This window comes from Oryctolagus cuniculus, chromosome 1, assembly GCF_964237555.1.
Source record: "Oryctolagus cuniculus chromosome 1, mOryCun1.1, whole genome shotgun sequence".
NCBI lineage: Eukaryota > Metazoa > Chordata > Mammalia > Lagomorpha > Leporidae > Oryctolagus > Oryctolagus cuniculus.
In genome coordinates, this window is record NC_091432.1 from 153,817,370 (window position 1) to 153,839,874 (window position 22,505).

The window sequence follows — 22,505 nt, forward strand, 5'->3', positions numbered from 1 at the left end:
TTGCTTTAGCCTGGCCCAGTCCAGGCTGTTGCTGACATTTAGGAAGTAAACCAGCAAATGAAAGATCAATCTCTCTCTATATATATAATTCTTTCAAATAAATAAAATGTCTCTTAAAAAAATCAAAACAGATCCACATCAAGATCCACTCATTACTCCTGAGAGGGTGAAACACAAAGGATAGGTCATCATCTATGCTTGCAGGGAGGGGGAATACCTAAGCCACACAAAGGATCCAGAATCAGAGCAGCTTCACCCTTCACAAAACCCACAGGAACCAAGGAACAATGGAGCAATACTTTCTAAGCACTGAAGAACACCATATTCCTGCTGAGAATTCTTACAGCCAGATGAACTACTAAGCAAAGTCATGATAAAATGAAAACACTGGGGCTGGCACTGTATACAATAGATTAATCATCTGCCATAGGTGCCAGCATCCCATATGGGTGCAGGTTCTAGTCCTGGCTGCTCCTCTTCTGATCCAGCTCTCTGCAATGGCCTGGGAAAGCAGTGGCAGATGGCCCAAGTGCTCCCTGCACCCACGTAGGAGACCTGGAAGAAGCTCCTGTGTTCGGATCAGTTCAACTCTGCCCATTGCGGCCATTTGGGGGGTGTCTCTCCCTCTCACTATCTGTAACTCTACTTCTCAAATAAATAAAAATACTTTTTAAAAATGGAAAACAGGCAAGATCTCAAATACTTACCTTTATGAATTCTTTCTCTGGAAGCTACTAAACAACCAGCACCATCAAAACTGAAGTATTAACCAAGAAAGGGAAAGAACTGGAAAAGGGATCTGACATAAGAAGAGAGAAGGTAACCCCCAGGCTTGTGTCAAATGGACATCCCTGGCTATGTAACAACCCATAAGCCTCCACAGCACATGCAACAGCTCATAAGGCTCTGGAAGTGATGTCTTTCAAGAAGATAAACTGATGGGATAACAGATGGGAATAAATGTACTGAAAATAGATTTAAACAACTAGCAGACTAGAAGACTGGGTTTCTAACGGCAACCTTGAAATCAAAGCAAATAAAGGGAGTTGGGAAGGTGACTATGGCCTCCAAAGAAATCAGTCACGCAATGATGAAAAAACCAACCAGGATGTACCTCATCTGCTTAGCTCTGAAGAGCAGCAGTCTTGTCATGTAAATGCTATTACTCAATCAAAATTCAATAAAACTCTATTAGGAACACAGAGCAATGGGAAAGATAGGTATGAGAGGCATACCTTGCCCAGCGCTATAAAAGTGGCCATGGGAATGTGTTTTCAATTACTTTGATGTTGCAAGGTTAAAAAAAAAAATCTCATTTTCATCTACTACCAAGTGCTCTTGTCTTCAACAACTCAAATAGTTAAGTATCAGATGAGAAGCATGGAGTGGCGGTAAATCCAGTGCAGGACTGTGTTCACAGCAATTAACAGATGAGGAGATCTGTATATTAGAAGCCTCCAAACCACTGATTATCAGATCAAGATTTCAGTTTGAATACGAGCACAATATGTGAGGACTTAACAATACAGAAAACATCAGCCACCATGGCAATTTACAAACAAAATCTGCCAGATATGAATAGCAAATATTCAAGATGAACCAGACCTAAAAAAAAAAATCACATTTATCCCAGTATTTCACGCTTACTGGTATAAGTTAGAGAAATTTCACTCCATAGAGGAGAAAATGGAAAAAAAAAAAAAAACTATAAAGAAATGAGCAATGTGTGACTCAGGATAGATTTTCTTTAATTTCTTAGTATTAAAAAGCAAAGAAGAATTTGGGAGGGAGAAAGGAATATTACATATCTTATTACATGTTTACATGGCATAGCATCCTCAGAACTCTTAAGTGCATTTATTTATATATTTCTGTGACTACACACACACACACACACACACACACACACACACCTCAAAGAACAATTGGGATTTTCTTCCTTGGATTCTTATACATCCATGCAACATAGGAAGAAATTGATTGCACCGGATGCCTTTGCTAACCTGCATTAAGAGTTCTGCTGGTCTCTCTGCTGTGGCCAGGGAGTGCAGTGGAGGATGGCCCAAGTCCTTGGGCCCTGCACCCCATGGGAGACCAGGATAAGTACCTGACTCCTGCCATCGGATCAGCGCGGTGCACCGGCCATTGAAGGGTGAACCAACGGCAAAGGAAGACCTTTCTCTCTGTCTCTCTCTCTCACTGTCCACTCTGTCTGTCAAAAAAAAAAAAAAAAAAAAAAGAGTTCTGCTGGTACATATATTAACTGTAGTAAAGAACATTTCAATAGGCAAATTTTCTTCTGTGTAATTTATACTCAAGTAATTCTAAGTCCAAACAAAACCACTATAGATAAGAATTAATTATCTTAGGGTGGGCACTGTGGCACAGTGGAGTAAGCCACACCTGGGACACCCACATCCCAAATCAGAGTGCTGGCTCAAGTCCCAGCTGTTCCACTTTGATCTCACTTCCTGCTAACTCTTTCCGAGAGGTAGCAGATGACAGCCCAAGGTTCCCAGGGCCCCATCACCCACATGGGAGACCCAGATGGAGATGTAGGCTCCTGGCTTCTGCCTGGATCTATCCTGGCTGTTGTAGGCATTTGGGGAGTAAATCAGTGAAAGGGAGAACTCTATCTCTGTCCTTTTAAACAGATGAAATAAATGGAAATTTATTTTTTAAAAATTAATTCTTCCTATCTGTTGTAGCATTTTTTAAAGTCCTAGAAGGGGCTGGCACTGTGGCACAGTAGGTTAATGTTCAGCCTGCAGCACCAGCATCTCATATGGGTGCTGGTTCTAGTCCCGGCTGCTCCTCTTCCAACCTAGCTCTCTGCGATTGCCTGGGAAGGCAGCCTAAGATGGCCCAAGTGCTTGGGCCCCTGCACCTGTGTAGGGGACCTGGAAGAAGCTCCTGGCTTCAGACTGACTCAGCTCCAGCTGTTGCGGCCATTCGGGGACTGAACCAGCGAATGGAAGACCTTTTTCTCTGTCTCTTCCTCTCACTGTCTGTAACTCTACATCTCAAATAAATAAATAAAATCTTTTTAAAAAAAGAAATAAAATCCTGGAAATACCTTTCTTAAGAAAAACAAGGCTTCAAAAAGTTTGTGGAAAGATGGAATGAAAAGGTAAGTTTATTCTGGTGCAAAAACAGTTGAAATTCTTGTGTTTTTTTTTTTTTAATAATATGCATTTGTCATGAACTTTTGAAAGACCCTTCATATAAATGGACTTGAAAAAGCTTTTGCAGCAAATATTTTAAAACCTATTTTTAAGACTATTTTCAAGTACCCTACACACACACACACACACACACACACACCATACGCATGCATCTATGTGAGTAATGCATAAACGAAGAGCTGATGGATAGAAGAGTCTACAACCTAATACCCATCTGCAGCAGGAAGTATGGTCTAAGTTAGCTTAGTTGGCCTCTAGTCTCAGTGACTACTTCTGGGCTCAATTTCACTAATTCTCGAAGGACTATTGTTCTATGGTCCAGAGGCTGCAGTGACAGGAGAAAAATGCCAACTACTGTGATTGATGTCAGAGCCATGCAAGTGTCTCAGAGGACTGTGATTCAAGTGAAGGAAAACAAATGCCACGGTAAGCAGGCCAAGGAAAGGAGCAGGAAGCAGATAAGATCTAAGGCAGAGGCCCTGCACTCTGGGTGGAGTTCTTTCTGGCAATACCTGGTCTCTGCCTCCTGCTGGGAGGGTGGTCTCTGGTGCCTGACTGCTGTCTAGGACTCACTGCCAGGAACTGCTTAGCTACTCTGAGGTCTCACATTGAAATCAACCACTGAGGCCCTAACGATGGCTGGCCTTCCAGAGTGGTCTGGAAAACTTCTTGGGGTTCCCTAGAACTTAACACAGGATGAAAAAACAAAGCCCCATAGTGCAGACTGCAGTCTCCCAGCATTCACTCTAGTGTTTTCTTGGGCTCCAGCCAAGGGGACATGAGGTCACAGAGAACTTTCTGTGAAGGCTCCTGTGCCCCCTCCAGCAAGCAGACTTCATGCATGAATAAGATATTACAACAGAAACCAGATGTTGTACAGAAAGCAGAGGAGGCCAAAACCGTGCCTCCCCTCTTCACCCCCAAACCCAGAGCCAGGTACAGGGAATCGTGCAACATTATTTGGTAAATAGATAAAGTCTCTCTCAACGGAGGCTCATATTCCTCTGCTAAAATTTAATATCTGGGGGGAAGGAATGACACTGTGAGTTAAGCTGTGGCTTGGGATGCCTGCATCCCGTACTGGAGTAAATGTAATGTGCCTGGGATCAAAACTCACTTCTGGTTCTTTTTTTAAGATTTATTTATTTGAAAGGCAGAGGTAGAGAGTGAGAAAGAGGGACAGACAGATAGGGAGAGAGATATTCCAACTACTGGTTCATTCTCCAAATGGCTGCAACACCTGGGGTTGGGCTGGGCCAAGGGGAAGACAGGACTCTGGCACTCCATCCGGGTCTTCCACATGAGTGGCAAGGTTCCACCCACTTGGGCCATCATCCACTGCTTTCCCAGGCACATTAGCAAGGAGATGGATTGGAAGAGGAACATCCAATACTCAAATGCATTAATATGGGATGTGACAGCTTACCCCGCTGTGCCACAACAATGCCCTATCTCTGATTCTCATCTAGCTTCCAGTTAATGCATCTGGGAAGCAGCAAATAATGACCTAAATACTTGGGTTCCTGCCACCTACATGGGAGACCTAGATGGAGTTCTGGGCCCTAGTTTCAGCCTCATCAGTCCCTGGCTGTCGTAGACATTAGGGAATGAATTCACAGATAGAAGATCTCTCTTTCTTTCTCTGTCTCCCTCTTTCTCTCACTCTGCTTTTCAAATAAATACATACATCTCTTTTTAAAATTGATTATCTGTTCTTTCTTTTGACTGTTAGAGAAAAATTCTGCTTCCAGTTGGCTGCACATAGATAGGGACTGGTAATATCTAAAAGTATACTGATTAAAAATAAAATAAGCGACTATTTAAAAAACGCAAATTCCTTAAATACAAGGAATAGAATTGAAGAAACAGCATAAGAAATTTGAAAGCCAGAGGGAATGAATGACTGACATGGGGCTATCACAAAGTTGAATCCTAAAGCAGGCTCTGGGGAAAGCTGAAACAATGCACACCACAGCTTCAGATGAGGGCCAGAATAGATTCAGCGAGGCCTTGGACCACTGTTTTCAACCTAGATTCCAAATAACCAACCAGACGACCAGTCAAATGTGGCACAGAATAAAGGCATTTTCATGTCTGCAAGTCACAGGCTCCTTTTCTTAGAAGGCTACTACAAGATGTATGGTACCAACAGATGAAGCCTGCCATAATATAACAGCAATAACAACAATATCTCTATCTTCGTGTGCTTAATATGCTCTAGGAACTCTTCCACGTGGTTTACTTATGGAAAATGTACATTATCTTTTTTTAAAGGCTTATTTATTTTATTTGAAAGGTTAAGTTACAGAGAGAGGGGAAGATATACATACATAAAGAGAGATCTTCCATCTATAGGTTCACTCCCCCAAATGGCTACAATGGCTGGGGCTGGGCCAGGCTGAAGCCAGGACCCAGGAGCTTCATCCAGGTCTCCCACAAGGGTGCAGGGGCCCAAGCACTTGCCATATTCTACTGCCTTCCCAGCTGCATTAGCACGGAGCTGGAGCAGAAGTGGAGCAGCAGGGACTCGAACTGGTGACTATATGGGATGCCGGTGCCACAGGCAACAGTTTAACCCACTGTGTCTCAGTTTCAGCCCCTACACACATTATCATTTAGCTTTCCATAAACTTCTTGAAGTGCTCCCCTATTGGCACATGAGCTCTTCATGAGAAACCTACACAGAAGGTACTGTTTTCCAGATGAGGAAACCGAGGCACCCAGAAGTGCCAAGGTCACACAGCTAGCAAGCAAAGAGCTAGCATTCAAAGACAAAAGCCATTCACTCTGGCCCCCAAGTTTGTGCTGCAGAACAAGACAGAGGATCCAGTCATCAAGGAACTCAACAGAAATGAGAGGCAACAGAAATCCAGGCTTATGAGGAAAAGAAGTCCCAAGACGATGGCTGTGCAGAGGTCTAGGAAGAAACCAGTCGTAACCACAGAAGTAAATGGATGCAGACATTCTGTCAAAGAGACGAAAGAGAATCCCTGCTGTAACCAAATATTTAGAGGAGATTTTGACAAGTAAGGTACAGTTCAGACATAAATGAGCTACATGTACATGGTAAACCAAAATAATATGAAAATAAGACATGAACTCAGAGAACCATAAAGAATAAAGGGGCCAGCGCTGTGGCATAATAGATTACATCTATGCCTGCAGCACTGACATCCCAAATGGGCACTGGTTTGTGTCCTGGCTGCTCCACTTCCAATCCAGCTCTCTGCTGATGGCCTGGGAAAGTGGTGAAAGATGGCCCAAGTGCTTGGGCCCCTGCAGCTGCATGAGAGCTCCAGAAGCACCTGGCTCCTGGCTTTGGATTGGCCCAGCTCTGGCTGTTAAGGCCATTTGCAGAGTGAACCAATAGAGGGAACACTTCTCTATCTCTATCTCTCCCTCTCTCTGTAACTCTGCCTCTCAAATAAATAAATAAATCTTTTAAAAACAAATAAATAAAATAAAGGAAATCATATTTTTTACATTCAGCTTATATATGATCATAATAACATAAATGAGTTGTTGTCTAACAAAAATATGATAATGCACAGAGGGTCTCAAAATTCTTCTTATATTATTACATTATTCACCTTTTCACTCTCTATACATTGGAATGTTCTAGAAGCTATGTGATCTTTCCATACCACAGGTGGAGAAATAAGCATGACTTTCCTGCTGTTAAATAAAACATTAAAGTGACTTACAAAAATATAAAATATTGCTACTCTTCTAATTTTTATGAAAAAATTTTCATAAAATGAAAATGCAATTATGTAAACATATGTTATATAAAGAGCTTATCATTTTTTTCTATCTACAGGATAATACTTAGGTTTACCCTGTTATGAATTCTAATAGGGTAAATACAAATAGCTGTATCCCATCTAAACAGAAGCTCTTTGTGATCCTCAATAATATTTTTTTGAAGCTTCCACATTTTAAAAGATCTGCAGGCTTTCAATGGAACTTCCACAACAGCAGTAAACTGTATGTAAAGCTATTATAGAAGACTGTGTTTAAAAACAAAGCGGCAGGGCCGGTGTCACGGCTCAATAGGCTAATCCTCTGCCTGTAGCGCTGGCACACTGGGTTCTAGTCCCGGTAGGGGTGCTGGATTCTGTCCCGGTTGCCCCTCTTCCAGGCCAGCCCTCTGCTGTGGCCCAGGAGTGCAGTGGAGGATGGCCCAAGTGCTTGGGCCCTGCACCCACATGGGAGACCAGGAGAAGCATCTGGCTCTTGGCTTCAGATCACTGTGGTGCGCAGGCCACAGCGGCCATTGGAGGGTGAACCAACAGTAAGGGAAGACCTTTCTCTCTGTCTCTCTCTCTCTCTCACTGTCTAACTCTGCCTGTTGAAAAAAAAAAAAAAAGTGGCAGGTGATGGCTTTGTACCTAATATATCTTTGGTTTAGGAATATGAGAATACTAACTAGAGGCCAAACAGTACTCAGAATGCAAGTTGCCATTTAGATTCTGCATGATTTCTTTTTGTTGTGTAAGTGGCCTTGGGATGCATGCCTTGGCCTTGAGGTTTTGAGGCTCTGTTGGGAGTGTGCTTACTTGTTTCTGTTTGAAAGAGCAGGAAGGGAGAAGATGAACTTAGATGCTTTCAGATTATTTGCAAGATTTTTTTGACTAGACGTTGGCTGAAGTTTTGCTGAATTACATGGTGTAATTACTGGTGACTTCCTACAAGTAGGAGGATGGCTTTAAAACCTGAAACGACTTGGGCTGAGGAGGGCAGCTCACTGGTGGAGACTGATCTCTCTTAGCCTGGTCCACTGCACTTGACTGAGGAGGTGTCTGAAGAGAACTAGGTACAAAGAGCATGTCACTAGTTGGACTGGATTCTTTGCCAAATGATAAGGCTCTGGAACATTTACAGTTACATTCAAGTTTACTTCAGAAGGTGTCCTCGAAGCCACATCCATTATGAATTGTGGACTTGATGGGCTTCCAAGACATTGTTGGTTTCTTGCTGTAAACTATGTGCAAAGCTTTCATCCAGTGGTGCAATGCCCTGATGTGTGCCCTGGGTTGCACTTTCATTGTGGGTCTCAGTATGTTACAGCTTGATCAGCTTTCCATGGGAGTCATCTGTGGGTATGGGGAGGCTGCTGGAAGGCTGTAGTACTTGAGGAGGGATTCTACTCCAGGAAGGTTGGCTGTAACTGATATATCAGTGTATGTGTATTTTTCCTCTTTAGATTTTTGGTGGCAGTTACACCAAGTCACAAGCTGGTGTTCTAATAGTTGGGTTTTTTTTATCGCTTCTTTAGGTTGCTTTATTTCATTTAATAAACCTTCATTCTCATGCAATTTGAGTTTTCATAGTGGTGCAATCCTGGACCATACGCCACAGGGTCATCTCATCTAGTATCACTGTGTACATCTGCAAAGATCTGGTACATCCAAAACCATCTTCTGAAGCTGGATAAAGGGGTCCCTCCATAGCCTTCAAAATGCCCCAAGGAGATGCTCTAGAGGGAGAGCCTCTATTCAAGCCATTCTTCCATAGTGGTGATAACGGTCAGGGTAGCTGAGGTGGTAATAGTCGGTCCACTCCACCTTCACAGCAGCCTTTCCCAAAATCCTCCCTGAGAGTGCCACACATTTCTGTCTGATCAGTCAAAGTGGTTCATACTGTCACATTCCGCATTTTCCAGAGTTGCATCCTCAGGCAGGTCCACCTCCAGCATAAAGTCATCATCCCCAAGGTCACAGGATTCGAGATTATGCGGAATATGTATGCTGCTCACTTCAGAGGAATCATAGCTGCCAATGGGATGGACATTTCCAATGGGTTCCAAGCCCTCTTCATTCCACACGTAGGAGCCACCAGAGCTATCAGACAGAGACAGTTCAAATGAAGAACCAGCTCTGTAATCTCTAACCAGCAAAATCAGGTTATTCCCAGAAGTGTGCTTTGTACAATCACTCTTACCAGAGACCCTTACATCAATCCATGCATTCCTGAAGGATTTTTCCTTTTCCTTGAAGAAATCAAATATATCCTTCGGCAGTACACTTTCATGTTTTCCTTCTTGGAGAGAAACTTCCGCTGGAGTTATTCTAGTTCTGTTGGAGTCTTCTATGTCAATAAAAGCTTACTAACATCATCACTTAAATCATTCTTACCAAAAGACCACAAAGAAGACACAGAAATGCCATCCACATCGTCACTCAGGTCTCTAATTTTGACTATAGGGTCTGGTCATTTTCTGTTCCATAACTTTTATTTCCTGTTAGTTCTTGGTCCTTACTAATAGCTCTGTCCTCAGTCAAAATTAAAACATCTTCCTCTACACAAGTGCCAGCAGTTGAATTTTCATTGCCATCAATTGTGATAGTTGTGGGAAATGGAAGTCAGTTAGACTTCAGTAGAGAGGGATGGCTCATGCTGTAACCCAAGGTGGAAGTTACACCTGGGCCACCTGGTAAAGCCAACTTCTTTCCACTATAAATCCACATCCTAAATGTTCATTCCTATTGAGTACTTCTGATGGCTAGGAATTTCTTCTTAGCGTACTTGATCACAGAGGGTAGCTGTGGTTCTGGTAAGGCTTTGTAAGACAGCTTGACTGAAGGAATATGATCTGGTTATAGAGGAAGGTACAAGGAATGAATTCTGAATGAAATGTGAAAAGCTTTGTGATCTTACATTTTTTTTCACAAGTAATAGATTTAATAACATGTGGGGACTGGGCTAGGCTTTCTCCAGAACTGTTCCTTGTGGCACAAGAGTTAGCTAGGCCTTTGCATGCAACCAGTTGATCAGTTTCCATAAAACCCATTCAACTGAGATTTTAGAGCTCTGACTGAAGAATACAAAATCCTTCCTAATAATGTGCCTTTGGTGAATTAGATGATCCAGAAAAAAGACTTTTGGTTCAATTTCTCTGTGGAAGACACAAACATTGTGAGTGGTTTTGCTACCTTTGATATAAGCAAAAAATCATTTTTCACCACCCTTTATCCTATTTTTATCAAACATTCTTTGAGTAGGAGCATGTTTTTCAGGATAAATTAATTAACATGTGAATTCTGAATATTGCTGGAATGTTTAGGACCTTATCATTTTGCTGTTCTCTAACTGAATGGGACAGCGGACAATCAGAGCCATTATTCTGATGTAGCTTTTGACATTACTACTCTTAGATGTTCCAATAAATCAATGGGTATTCCATTTGGCAACAGCTGCAGTGTACTTCTTACAGACTTTTGTTCCAAAAAGTGTTTCATGGAATCCAAAAATGTGTTCCCAAAGGCATCCATGCAGAATTGAAAATGACTGCTTCCATGACACTACCATGCAGAACGACAGCTATCTGCCACATCTCACGACTGAAGACTTGAAATGTGGCTAGTCTGATTAAGAAAATGAATTTTGAATTTTTGCTTCAATTAATGAAAATTAAATTTTAAAAACGGAAGATGTGTAAAATATCTTTGCTTAAACACAACTTTGTTACTATGGCAGAACTATATTTCACTTTACAGCTGCCTCATATAACTTACTCCTGTTATAGTAAATGCATTGGACACATGCATCATTTTAAAGCTACATAAATAACTTACTTATATTACTTACATAGTGAAATGATAGAATTTGATTTTTTTCCCTGGGAAGCCAACAAGATGTCATAAGTGGAGCCAAAGCAGACCTTCTGCAAGTTCACTTACAGCGGTGGCCTATGAGCAGCTATACAGGGCCTAGTAGTGGCAGCCACTGGGCAGGACCCTGCGTCGGAAGCAGCACTCTCTATTCAGAGCCTGCTCCAGGCCCATGAAGAAGCTGAGAGTGGTACAGAAGCACCGGCAGGACCTGATCATCCTTCCCCAGCTGGCATGCAGCATGGTGGGAGTCTACAATGGCAAGACCTTCCACTAGGTGGAAATCCATCCAGAGACGACTGGCCACTACCTCAGCGAGTTCTCTATCACCTACAAGCTCATGAAGCACGGCTGACCTGGCATGTGACGTCGGAGCCACCACTCCTCCTGCTTCATCCCCATCAAGTAACCAGCTCAGCCAATAAAGGCACACTTTTCCAAAATTATTAACAATAATTTTACACACTGGACTAAAGATAATAAATTGATTTTAATGTTTCTTTTGCTTTTGAAAAACATCACTCCTAGAAAATGACATGTGACTCACATATTTCTATTGGATGGTGGGGTTCTAGGGAGTGGGGAGGTCTGGACACTCTTGGAAGAAGAATGCTGCTTTTCACTGGGAGGCAGCAGCACCCTATCGGTTCCATTTCTGCACATCTTGCAGGTAAGGCACTAGCTGTTCTTTTGTTTTGGATTGGTTTTTTCAAGGCTATTTTTACAGGAAACAGCCCTGCAAGAGAGAGAGAGAGAGAGGGTTTCCTGGTTTCCTGCCTGTCTGACAGACAGGCATCTCACTCACCATGTAACACAGACAATGTTGTCTGGAGTAAAGCACAGCACACTCACTGCCCACTACGAAAGATCCGGTTCCCTAAGCTCAGGGTTCCTTCCTCATGATGCAATGCAACCACTGCTTATGCAGTCACCTAGTCCTCTATTTTCCTGTGAATTAGTGCTCAGGAAACCTACACAGGGAAGGTGTTATGGTGCAGTGGGCTAAGCTCCTGCTCAGGATGCCCACTTTCCATTTGAAAGCGCTAGTGTGAGTCCCGGGTATTCTGTTTCTGATCCAGCTTCCTGCTAATGTGCCTGAGGTGGCAACAGATGATGGCACATGTGTTTGAGTCCCTGCCACCCATGTGGGAGACCTGGGTGGAGTTTTTGGACTCCTGACTTCAGCCTGGTCCAGCCTTGACTATTTTGGACATTTGAGGAGTGAACTAGTGGGTGAAAGGTCTGTCTCTCCTCCTCTGTCATTCTGCTTTTCAAATCAGTCAACTGATCTTTAAAAAAAAGAAACCTACGTGGAAAATGCCGATCCTCTGCTACTGCTCTTTCTGCAAGTAATATGCTGTCTTCTATCTCTGGCCCAAGAGTCTTGCTTCTTCCTCCAGGATCCAGGAAAACTGTGGCAGAATTGTTTGCTTTCAAGTAAGGTAAAAAAATTTCGTGGGGCTGGTGCTGTGGCACAGTGGGTTAAAGCCCTGGCCTGAAGTGCTGGCATCCCATATGGGCACTGGTTCTGTTCCTGGCTGCTCCTCTTCCAATCCAGCTCTCTGCTATGGCCTGAGAAGGCAGTAGAAGATGGCCCAGGTCCTTGGGCCTCTGCACCCACGTGGGAGACCCAGAAGAAGCTCCTGGCTCCTGGCTTTGGATCAGCGAAGCTCTGGCCGTGGCAGCCATCTGGGGAGTGAACCAGCGGATGGAAGACCTCTCTCTCTGTCTCTGTCTCTCTCTGTGACTGTCTTTCAAATAAATAAAATAAGTCTTTTTTAAAAAAACTCATACTTTCTACAGTTTTTTATACTCTTGTGGAAATATCTTTCTTTTTTAAATAATGCACATTTATAGCTTTGTTTAAAGTCTACATGGTGGGTCTTTGGCATGGATGTGGGCATCCCAAGTGGCGTATTAATCACTGCACCAAGTGCCCACTCCCTCTGTAGCTTTTTTTTTTTTTTCATTTAGTTAGTATACTGCTTTAAGGTAAAATGGCGCTTAAATAACCAGCCCTTGCCTTTCACTTATTAAACGGTATTCATTCCTCTCTTTGCTCATCACTCTCTCCTCTAAAGGGACAACCAGGGACACAAGCAGTTAGCAACCCAGGGAAGGAACTGAAACCTACCCTGTCTGCCTGCACACATGCAGGAAAGATGAAATACACCCTAGTCTGGGCCACAGCGTGGAACGCTGTAAGCTCATCAGGAAGAAGGATCTGAGAAAGCTTCCTTGATTACAAATGCCCTGAATCTTGATTATGGGGAGGATTTCTATTAAGGAACAGGAGGAAGACATTCCTTACTGTTTTATGATCGCTCAGAAAGTGGACGCCTGCGGCAAAGGAAGCTGGAAAGTTAGAATAGACTGTGATATACAACGAAAGCAGCACTAGAAAGAGGAAGAGAGCAAAGGATAATAGCCGTTTGTTCCTCGGGTTCTATAACTCTGAAGACTTCCTTTCCCACTCCATTATGACACTAAGTCTGCTTCTCAACATGGTGACCTATGGCTGAGTGATGATCGACAGGGCACGTTTCCACAAACGCACAGATGCACCCCACAGATGAAAACAATCACTCCTGACAAAGTGTCCACCTGAGGAGGTAGCAGCAGAGTTCTACAAAGAAGCAGAACCGGCTCCGTGGCCAGCTCTGCCCTCTCCTGAGAGGGTGTTCATCTATAAAATAAATGCTCAAACTGCACCCCAGAAGGAAGGAAACTGGGAAGAACTAAGACACTGTTTGGAAATTTCCTTTGCAAATAATAAGTACATAGAAATCAGACTTAATTTTTTATTTGTCCTCTGAACGCCTTCCTTTCATTGTATACACACACACACACACACACACACACACACAAATATTTGAGACTAAAGATCAATGCTCTTCACCTGAATCTCTTTTTGAACACCAAATGACAACTTGAAAGGATGAAAGAAAACCCTGCAACTGCCCTAGATTAGTCCGTTCCCTAAGAACTGAAGAAGAAACATTAATGAAATCAAAACAGAAAAAGGATGGAACGAGGGCACCAGCGAGGCCAGACTGAGTGCATGAGAATGAACCTGCGGAGGGCCTCTCTTCCCGTGCCCATCTCCTCTGCCCCCCTCACACCGAGGCAGCAGGCCTGAAGAGAACGGCTCCAGCTCAGCACTGAAGCAAAACCAGAAACGGGGTAATTTAGGGCTACATTTCCCTGCTTAACTCCAAAATGATTTTCCAATTAGGTGTCCCAAGATTTAATGTTGTGTTTTCCCTGGCGGAGAAGACTCCAACCCCTCTACTGTTAGTTCAATATCAATACCTTTCATCCAACTTCTCTTCACACTTAAAGTTTAGGGCTAGAAATCTGAGGGTGCTTCAGAAAGTCTTTGGAAAATGGAATCAAAAGACAGGTTTACTTTGCTGGAAACCCCACCCCCCCAATCCAGGCATAATATTTTCGTAACATGCATTTTTCATGAACTTTCTGAAGATCCCTTGTATTCATGGATTTCATTATTTTTTGGCATCAAAATAAATTTATCTTCCAATTCCACTTTTTTTTTTATTTATTTTTGACAGGTAGAGTTACAGACAGTGAGAGAGAGAGAAAGGTCTTCCTTCTGTTAGTTCACTCCCCAAGTGGCCACTACGGCCGGAGCTACACCGATCTGAAGCCAGGAGCCAGGTGCTTCCTCCTGGTCTCCCATGTGGGTGCAGGGGCCCAAGTACTTGGGTCATCCTCCACTGCCTTCCCAGGCCACAGCAGAGAGCCGGCCTGCAAGAGGAGCAGCCGGGACTAGAACCTGCGCCCATATGGGATGCCGGCACGACAGGCGGAGGATTAACCTACTGTGCCACTGTGCCGGCCCCTTTCAATTCCAGTTTCAAAAACTTACTGAAGTACTCCTGCACATATGGTTTTACCATACAAAATTTTTATAAAAGATTTACTTATTTATCTGAAAGGCAGAAAGAGAGAGAGATATCTTTCATCTGTGGGTTCACTCCCTAAATGGCTGCAACGGCCAGGGCTAGGCCAGGCCAAAGCCAAGAGCCAAGAACTCCAACCTGGTCTCCCACATGGGTAACAGGGGCCCACATATTTGAGCCATGTTCTGCTGCCTTCCCAGGTGCATTATCAGGAAGCTGGATAGGAAACGAGTAGCTGGGACTTGAACTGGCACTCATTTGGGACATTGGTGTTGCAGGCAGCAGCTTAACCTGCTGTGCCATAACGTCAGCCACTACCATCCAAATTTTGAAGGTTCCCTTGAAAGCCAAATGAATGCCCATGATTGTACTCAAGTATCAAAATAAAGACAAAATAAGAGTTGGAAAAAGCAAGTGATAAAGAAAATGTTTATATCCATACAAAGGAACAGTATTCAGTCTAAAAAAGGAATGAAATTCTGATATATGCTAACATATAAATGAACCCTGACAGGACTGTGCTAACTGAAATTCTGACACAAAAGAACACATACACTATGGTTCTACTTACAGGAGCTATCCAGTGTAACCAAACTCACTCACAGAGGCAGAAAGTAGATTGGTGGTTCCATAGACTGTGTGGAGGGAGAATGGGGAGTTACTATTTAAGGGGTTCAGACTTTGGGTTGATGGAAAGTTCTAGAAACAGATATGTGGGTTTTCTGCACAACATCATGAATACACGCAATGCCACTGAACTTCCTCTGACTCCATCAGAGATATGGTTATAACCTCAAGCATTATTTAACCTCTTTGTTATGATTTTAAAAACATGCAGCTGGCTTACAACTTAACTATCTTCAGAGCAGGTCAGAGTACATTAGACAAAGAAAGGAACTTTAAAGAGGCTTTTAAAACTACTTTAAGAGAAGACCAACATTGAATGAAACATCGGGGGGTGTAGGTGAGGGTGACCCAGGTTATCTGAAGAAAAAGAAAGATCTAGAGCGTCAGGAAAATTTAGAGATAAAGAATGAAGATTGTCTGGCCCAAAAGCCTGTGTGTGTCCTACCACCTACACAATTTTATGGACATCCCAATTAGCTTAAAGGATGAGTAACTGCTAAACTAACTTTTACATGGGAAAAATTGGACCTCTACAGTAGTAGAGTTCATTTGTAGAAGATGATTTTGAGTTGAACAGAAATATACCTATATACATAGGAACACATACACAGGCGCGTGGAGAAGGAGAGAGAGAGAAGAGAGAAAACATTTTCTGGAGGAAACATCAAGCTCATTAGAAGTGCAGACCAAAAAAGAGTATAAAAGATCTCATTGTCTATTTCAAAATTCTAGACTCAAGAGAAATACACACTTTCCCTCCCTTCCTTTCGCTCTCTCTCTCTTTCCAAGTCTAGGTGGCTTACAACACTGTAGCTACATTTCATTTTGTCTTACATTTAAAGATGGAAAAACTAAGGCCAGCAGTTCCTGGTGCAGCTAGGGCAGGTGTCAGGAACATCTGTCTTCAGCAGAGACATCTTCCAAGGGTCACTAAGATGGATAAAATTGCAATCTATTCTATTCCATTTGTAAGCAAACTATAGGTCCTGGGATTTTGGAATGATCCTAATTCTGAACACAATAGTCTCCTAAATTCCTTTTCTGTTTTAGAGATAACCCTTGGATTTTGGATTTTAGGTTCTTATAAATGTGTCTGTCATATAAAGTGTCCTCCTTCCAAAATATAACAGTATTTCAAAAAGTACTTTGTGAAGATGGAATTAAAAGAAGAGCTTAGGGGCTGGCACTGTGGCATAGTGGGTAAAGCCACTGCACATGATGCCAACATCCCATATGGGTGCCAGTTCGAATCTCAGGTGCTCCACTTCTGATCCAGCTCTCTGCTAATGCATCTGGGAAAACAGCAGAGGATGGCCCAAGTGCTTGGACCCCTGCTTCTATGTGGGAGACTCATAAGAACCTCCTGGCTCCTGGCTTCAGCCTGGCCCAACCCTGGTAATTGTGGTCATTTAGGGAGTGAGCAAGCAGATGGAAGATTTCTACCTCTTTCTTTTCTTCTAATTTTGCCTTTCAAATAAATAAAACTTGAAAAAAAGAAAGAAAAATTTATTTTGTTGCCAGAATATTTTGAAAGCCATGCAGAAGAGGAGTCTTTCAAAGGTTCATGGAAGGGTAAGTGCTTGGTGCAGCAGTTAATCCCTGCCTCAGTTGCCCATATCCAATGTTATAGTGCCAGTGCAAGTTCCTGGTTGTCAAGTGCTGGTTCAAGTTCCAGCTTCACTCCTAATTCTAGCTTCCTGCTAATGCATATCTTGGGAGGCAGCTTCAGGTGATGGCTCAAGTACTTGGGTATGTATCACCCATGTAAGAGTTGCTGGCTCCCTATTTTGGCCCCTCTTAGCTGTTGTGGACATTTGGGGAGTAAACAAGTGGATGGGAGATATATTTGTGTCTGTCTCTCTGCTTTTCAAATAAAAAGAAAATAAATAAAATTTTAAAAAAATTAATGGACCATGCATGTTATTTAAAAAAAAAAACTGCATGTATGATTTCAAATTTTTTTTGCACTAAAACAATCTTACCTTAAATTAAAAAAAAAATTTATGTGAAAAGCAGAGAGAAAGAGAAATATTCCATCCACTGGTTCATACCCAAAATACCCAAAACAGTCAGGGCTGAGGCAGGACAAAGCCAGGGGCCTGGAACACCACCTGGGTCTCTCACATGGGTGGCAAAAGCCTAAGTTCCTGAGCCTTCCAGGGTGCACATTAGCAGGACGCTGGAATTGGAAGGGGAGCCAGGACTCTAATCCACCCAGGCATTCGGATATAGGATGTAGGCTTGCGAGTGTTATCTTTACCACTATGCCATATGCATGCCCCAAAAATCTATCTTTAATTCCATTTTTTCACAAACTTTCTGAAGTCCTCTTGTATAAGGCTTACCATCAGTAAGAATGAGAAGTGCTTTCTGCCTGATTTTCTCTAACATGTTCAAAATCCAGCTCAATCTCTTTCACATGGTCCCTTTCTTGAACCACGACTGCCCCTTATTTGAAATCCCACACCATTCAATATTGAAGCCCACCACACACAACAGAAGCATGAAGTCATACAGAAATGAGTGTAACTCCAAATTATGCCACTTCCTACCTGTGCTTTCAGTTTAGTTTCTTGCGTAAAAATCAAGAACTCACACCCATATATTTTGGTCTGTGAGGAATAAATCAACTGTAAACCAGCTAGCACAGTCGCCAATGCACAGTGGATGCTCAAAACACAGGTGCTACCACCTTCGTGTCTCCCTTCAGCACTGAACCCTACATAGCCCTGTCTCTCTGCAGTTGTTTACACAAGCGCTTTGGTGCACTCCCAGGTCCAGTGTTAGACTTCTTTCCCATCCTCCTTTGCTCACACTGCTCCTAGACCCAGCACAACTGATTCAATTGGTAAGGAGGAAATAGAAAAAAAAAAAAATTCCAAATATTTCAAAATCTACTCCCTGGCCCCCAAAAATGTAGGACAGCATTTTGGATGCTTTTTTGTTTTTTCTTCCAGAAAAGCATCATAGTCTTTCCCAGAGAAGAAAACGACAGTACAGCATTCGAATGTTCCAGATTATACTGCGTCAGGGAGTATGACTGAAGTCAAAGATCTCAGTGACAAGTGCTACAGAATGACTATTTGCAGAGGGATCCAAGATGACTATCCTCACAGGAGTAAAGGGCTCTCATCCTGTCACTGGCATTGACCTTACCCTTTCTGGCCACTGGTCTCACCTGTTCAAAGAAGTGACTGACTTTAGTTAGAGGTGCTCAATTCCTGGGTGATCAAGCACTTTGCTGTTCCTTAGCAGATGCAGATAGAAGTGACATGGGGGAGACAAGTACAGAATTAAGCAGCAATGAATGAAGCTGAAATAATTTTTTCACAACTTCTGTGTAGTACTTCACTGTAACTCCACTCCCAGGCCTGTCAATCCAGAATACCAATTTTCCCATGATATACCTGTGTTTCATCCAAGACCAGGAAGAAGATGCCATGATGTCCTTATGAAATTATGAAACTTCCAGAAAGCCTCACGTCCACTAAACTCTACCCAAACCACCCCATTTGATTATTCAATTAGGGTTCCATCCCCTACCTCACAAAATAGACGTGTGGGAGTGGCCCTTTTGGCTTTTTGTGCTTCTGTACATGGCTTACAGGTCTGGCCTCCTCCACTTCCTCTCTCCTCATAGGCAACTCTGCCCATTCCTGACAGGTATCTCTCCATACGGGGTTGCTCACACTCTGGTGTGAATGTTTCTTCACCGCCTTTCTTTTAAATAAACCCTGCACTCACATGTACATTTATGCCTCTGCTTTGATTTCTTCTCCCTTGGAGGCAAGAACCTGGAATAAAACACTGAGATGCTTATGCCCATAACAGAAGGTTCAGGGGAGGAGACTATTTCCTGGGCTATATGTCTCACTGAAAGGCAAAACAGGGGTACTTCCAAAAGTTCATGGAAGATGGGGGCCGGCGCCATGGCTCACTTGGCTAATCCTCTGCCTGCGGTGCCAGCATCCCGGGTTCTAGTCCTGGTTGGGGCGCCGGATTCTGTCCCGGTTGCCCCTCTTCCAGGCCAGCTCTCTGCTGTGGCCAGGGAAGGCAGTGGAGGATGGCCCAAGTGCTTGGGCCCTGCACCCACTTGGGAGACCAGGAGAAGCACCTGGCTCCTGGCTTCAGATTGGCGCAGCACGCCGGCCATGGCGGCCATTTGGGGGGTGAACCAACAGAAAAGGAAGGCCTTTCTCTCTGCTCTCTCTCTCTCTCACTGTCTAACTCTGCCTGACCAAAAAAAAAAAAGGAATTAAAAGTTTTATTTTGGTACAAAAAACATCTTTACATCCATGCATAGTTTTTTCATAATATACATTTTCCATGAACTTTTTAAAGACCTCCCATGTATCCTCAAGTTGTAAAATTTACTTTTTCTCGCATTGACAATTTTTTACAATTGATGTGTACTTGTCATACTAACATAAAATGCACTCATGATTGGGGCATTTTCTTTATACTTTCTATAAAAATGGTGTCAAATGGACCGTGCTTTTACAATCCAGGTTGTCTCAGAATTGAGGGAATAGTAAGTATTAATGATTAGCAAGTATTGTTGAATCATTTTACACACATTTTCATATTCAATTCTCCCAACCATCCTGTAAATGGTTATTTTTATTCTTATTTAATAAACAGCAGATGATAGTGGAAGTGCTTGAGCCCCTGCCATCCACATAGGAGAGCCGATGGCGTTCTGGGCTGTGGGCATTTGGGGAGTGAATCAGTGTATAGACGACCTCTGTGTATGTGTGTCTATGTGTGCAGGTACGTATGTATGTATGTATAGAAGATCTCTCTCTTTCTCTCTCTCTCTCCTTCCCTCTCTCCCTCTCTCTGCACGTCAACCAGATGAAACTAAACTGTTAAAAAAGAAGAAGAAGAAGAAGAAAGAACAAGAAACCGTTAAGGAAACCAAGACTTTAACTGCTTTGAATGTGGTCATTTGCTCCAGTTTAGCACCAGCAGGAGGTGAAGGCAGGGCTCTCTGCACAGGGCTGAGTCCCAGAGGAGCTAGAGAACAGAGCACAGTCTTTCTCTTCAGCCAAGAACAACACTGGAGGGAGGTATTAACAGCTTCTAATTATACCTTGCCCAGCCTCTCAACCTCTGAGGGAGCCCCCAGAACCTGCAAATCTTCCAGTGGGTATGAATATCACAAACTCTCCCCAACGGCTTCAGCCTTAAGACACATCCAGAGGCCTCTTCAACTCTCAGGGACCACTTTGACATGAGCTCTGGATGTGCCCTCCACACAGCTTCACAAGCCACCAGCCTTATTCTAACTAAATGACATTTGGGTTGTTGAACTTGAAGTTATTGTGAAAGCCAGGAATGCAGTATTTCTCAATGCAATGACACGAGAAGAGGATTGTGAGAAGACAGTATTCAGAGATGAGTTGCATCTCAATAAAAATGAACAAGGCTCCAAATATCTGATTATAAATGTGCACTAGAAAACATGTGAAATGCACACACCCATGACTATTCAGCAAGCATCTTCTTTTCTTGCAGGGGGAGGGGTGTTTATTCCAACAATTTTCTAATGCTTGAATTTCTAATTTTCACTTCAATTAAAAAAAAAAAAAAAAAAAAAAAAAAAAAAAAAAAAAAACATTGCAAACTGAGATAAAAAGATCCCAAGCTGCCAACAAGGCTTCCAGGTGAGTATTTTTGCAAAGCCTTACAGTAAAGACAATTCTCCAAAACAAAAAGGCTTTTTTTTTTTTTTTAACAGGCAGAGTGGACAGTGTGAGAGAAAAGACAGAGAGAAAGGTCTTCCTTTACCATTGGTTCATTCTCCAATGGCCACTGCAGCCAGTGCACTGCGGCCGGCACACTGCGCTGATCTGAAGCCAGGAGCCAGGTGATTCTCCTGGTCTCCCATGCAGGTGCAGGGCCCAAGCACTTGGGCCATCCTCCACTGCACTCCCGGGCCACAGCACAGAGCTGGACTGGAAGAGGAGCAACCGGGACAGAATCCGGCTCCCTGACCAGGACTAGAGCCAGGTGTGCTGGCGCCGCAGGCAGAGGATTAGCCTATTGAGCTGTGGCGCCGGCCTAAAAAGGCATTTTACAATCTCGCCTCACACACACACCTCTTGGGTTCATGCTTCATATTCCCTTCTGGTATTTGCCTGTGGCACACTAAAGACTTACAGTTTTGCTCAGAGATAATTAACAGTAAGAGTTTCCATTTTATGTTCTGCTTTATTCATCTACAGAACTTTAAAGGATCTTCATTGTTTCTGTCATTAAGGGTATTTCCAAATTATATCATTATAAACATCGGCTATGAACATCTCACTGCACTCAGGGCTTTGTTTTCCGATGGCTTTCAAAGGATTTCCTTGGAATTTCCAGGAGTGGGGTTTTTAGGTCAGTACTTAAAACTTTTCTACATCTCTTGAATGCCTTCCAAATGGACCACACTTAACCTACGCTTTGGCCAGAAATACCTGAGCACCATTTCCCCTACATTTACTATGTCATTATTTTAATTATGTGCTGCATGAATAAACCATAGAACTATTTTTGACAATATTGTAACTGTAAAATAGTGCATAATTATGGTTTAATTTTGTTATTTCTCTAATTTCTGGTGGCTAAATATTTTGTCTTGAGCTTGTTTACAGGTCAGAGGTAGGAGGGAGAGGCAGCAATGGTTTACGGACCCTGAAACCTGAGCATCATCACTCACCAACTCAGACTTCAGGAAACCCTTAACCTCTCCAAGTTTCAGCTTCTTCTTTGGTAATAACAGTAAAAATTAATTTTAAAAAATTTCACTGGAAAAATGATCATATACACCTTAAAAGCTTTAGAAGAAAATAAATGAGTTACCCTGTAATGTGCTTACATTGTATTTAATACATGAGTCCTTCATAAATATTAGCAGCTTATCATTATTTTTATTTTCTCTTGTCTGACCTTTCTTCAAACCCTTAACTCACATCTAAAGGCAGCTTTTTTCAGCCTGACATCCAAACTGAGAAAACACTTCAAGTTTACTATGAAGTCCTTCAATACTCAATTCAATTCCACACAAAGCATCTACTATACAAAAGATTCCTAGGTTCTGAAGAGAAAAAATACAAACACAAATAATATAGACCATGCTCTTAAGGAATTCACACAATAGTTATTTGCTGAGC

The 22,505-nt window shown here is 42.7% G+C and overlaps 1 protein-coding gene and 1 pseudogene across 2 annotated transcripts in view; both read right to left on the bottom strand.

Moving 5' to 3' along the window:
• The window catches only part of GCNT1 (glucosaminyl (N-acetyl) transferase 1), a 56,978-nt gene that overhangs the window by 23,579 nt on the left and 10,894 nt on the right, over positions 1-22,505 (bottom strand). Inside the window, exon 2 of one of the 2 annotated variants that reach the window (XM_070050634.1) lies at positions 2,108-2,212. The exons of the other annotated variant lie outside the window; for it this stretch is intronic. The gene's annotated coding sequence lies outside the window, so the exon portion shown is untranslated. The remainder of the gene's footprint in view (positions 1-2,107; positions 2,213-22,505) is intronic. 2 annotated transcript variants of the gene reach the window in all.
• LOC127493908 (serine-rich coiled-coil domain-containing protein 2 pseudogene) lies at positions 2,237-20,955 on the bottom strand (annotated as a pseudogene).